The sequence below is a fragment of the Suricata suricatta genome, chromosome 17, assembly GCF_006229205.1.
Source record: "Suricata suricatta isolate VVHF042 chromosome 17, meerkat_22Aug2017_6uvM2_HiC, whole genome shotgun sequence".
Classification (NCBI taxonomy): domain Eukaryota; kingdom Metazoa; phylum Chordata; class Mammalia; order Carnivora; family Herpestidae; genus Suricata; species Suricata suricatta.
The window spans coordinates 25,424,324-25,427,128 of NC_043716.1; the positions used below are offsets into that span (position 1 = coordinate 25,424,324).

Sequence of the window (2,805 nt, forward strand, 5' to 3'; positions counted from 1 at the left end):
ACCTGAGTGGCTCAGTCAGTTGTGGCCAACTTTTTTTTTTTTTTTTAAGTTTACTTATTTATTTTGAGAGAGGGAGGGAGGGAGGAAGAGGGGAAAAGAGAGAGAGAGGAGGGGAGGGGAGGGAAGAGAAAGAGAGACGGGGGGGGGGGGGGGGGGGGGGGGGGGGGGGGGGGGGGGGGGGGGGGGGGGGGGGGGGGGGGGGGGGGGTTGCAGGGAATTCCAAGCAGGCTCTGCACTGTCAGTGTGGAGCCCAACATGCGGCTCAAGTGAGATCATGACCTGAGCTGAAATCAAGAGTCGAACACTTAACTAACTGAGCTACCCAGGCACCCCCAGCATCTTCCTAAGTGTTTATTTCTGAGAGAGAAAGAGAGAGACACAGAGAGAGAGGGAGACAGAGGATCTGAAGAGGGCTCTGTGCCAACAACACAGAGTCCAACGTAAGGCTTGACCTCATGAACTATGAGATTGTGACTTGAACTGAAGTTGGACACTTAACCAACTGAGCCACCCAGGCACCCCAAGCATGTGACTCTCGGTTTGGGCTCAGGTCATGTCCTCACAGTTGAGGGATCGAGCCTCACTTCGGGCTCTGCGTTGGGCATGGAACATGCTTGGGATTCTCCTTCCCTCTCCCTCTGCTCCTCCCACGTGCACTCTCACATTCCCACTGTCTCCAAAAAAATCTGAATGTCGATCTTCCCCACTTACAAAGCTTCAGTGTGCCTAGTCCACTGGCTAAATTCCTTGTTCGATATAATTTGCTCAGCTGGCCACTGCAGTTTTATAATAAACCTAAGAAACTACTGAAGCAGAGATATAACACAAAACTCATTTGTAAGATGTTCTTAAGTTTCTTCCCATAGCTTATTTCATCCCTTTAGACTTCTCAGAGAGCAACAGTAACATTCTACTCTGTGTGAGGACATTTTCTTATGAAAAACATCACCTAAATCTAACTACATGTTTCCTTAATTCCTTCTCTGGTACAACAGACTTTGTGGTCATGTCAAAAGAGCTAAGGAACCAATATGAGGAAGCACCCAGTGTCCAAAGATGGTAAAAGGTGAGCATCACTAAAGATTACTGCTATGGACTGAAACACAAATATATTAAAAGCCATGAGTTCATAATTATACTTTAAAAATAACAGTATTAATATAAGACAATTTTGCAAACCCCTAATGAAATTTTGAAACGAGGCCAGAGTTTCTCCATCTCAGCACTACTGACATTGTGGGGTTGGTAACTCCTGCTGTAGGGGCCTGTCCTGTGTAACATAGCATGTTTAGGAGCAGCTCTGGCCTCCAGCCACTGCATTCCAGGAGTGTCCCCTCCCCAAGCTGGGAAAACTTGTCTCCAGACCTTGCCAAACTGACCTTAGCTGATAATCACTGATGTAGGCAATGATCAATGACCACTAACATTCTAAAACAAAAACAAAACATATTATGCCTACTGACCAAAATACACACCATCAAAAGTTTAATCTAAATCAGATTAAGCATTTAAATCTAACTACTAGGTTTTGGAAACACAGAGACCAGATGAATATGGTCAATGACACTATGGGGCTAAAATCAGCAAAATCAAAATGTGAGGAACCTACAGGACAAATGGCCCAGTCTTTTCAGTAAGGCCTCAGGAGAGGAATTGAGAGGGGGGTGTCATCTACCAGGGAAAAGAAAACTAAGAGACATAGTAACCAAACTGTATATAGACCTTGATTGACTCATCACTGAAAGAAACCAACTGAGCCACCCAGGAGGGAAAAGAAAACAAAAGAATCTGGGGAAATTATCATCACAACTAACAAGCTGACAGCACAGCAGTTGTATTTATGTTTAAATAAGATGACCTGACAAGCTAGACAACTGGTATAGGAGGGTTAATTATCCTCCTCACAATTGTATATGTGAGTATTTTAAAGCAAGTCACCCTGTGCTCCAAGACCAAATTCTCCTCCTCCTCCTCCTCCTCCTCCACCTTCATTTAAAGAAATAGAAAAGAAACGACCTCACATTCTGAGGTGGGAGAAAGACAAGAACACACAAACTCATTTATTCACTAAACATGCTGTAATGGTTTGAGTGTGTCCCCCAGGACCTCCGAATGAAATGTTTGTTTTGAATGAGAGTCAATGAAGATGTAATTAATTAAGATGAGGTCATTCTGAAGCAGGGAAGATCCTAATTCAGAAAGAGTGGTGTTCTGATAAAAAGGGAAAATCTGGACACAGATCTGCACAAAAGGAGAATGCAAACATAAAGGCAGAGATCGGGTGATGTACCTACAAGCCAAGGGTCGCCAAAGACTGTTATTAGCAAACCACCAAAAGCTAGGAAAGTGGCACAGAGTGAAACACAAGTCTCTCATAGCCTTCAGAAGAAACCAAGCCTGTCAACACCCTTAATCTTGGACATCTGTTCTCCAGAGCTGTAATACAATAAACTTCTGCTTTAAGCCACCTAGTCTGTGGTACTTTGTCACAGCAACCCTAGCAAACTCATACACATATATGCTGTATTTTGAAGAAAAAACTTCCAGAAGATTCGATTCAAAATAAGGTTGAATTGTAAGGTAACATTTACCCTGATGACTGTTTTGCTATGAATATAAATATTAAATCACTATGCTGTATGCCTGAAACTCATATATGATATGTCAACGAAACCTCAATTAGAAATAAAAAATAAAATAGGGGCGCCTGGCTGGCTCAGTCTGAAGAGCATGAGGCTCTTGGATCTCAGGGTTGTGAGGTCAAGCCCCATATGGGATGCAGAGATTACTTAAATAAATAGAACT

General features: G+C 43.2%; 1 protein-coding gene across 5 annotated transcripts in view; it reads right to left on the reverse strand.

The window, feature by feature from the left end:
• RPS6KB1 (ribosomal protein S6 kinase B1) overlaps positions 1–2,805 on the reverse strand; it is a 39,105-nt gene that overhangs the window by 5,990 nt on the left and 30,310 nt on the right. The window lies entirely within an intron of this gene.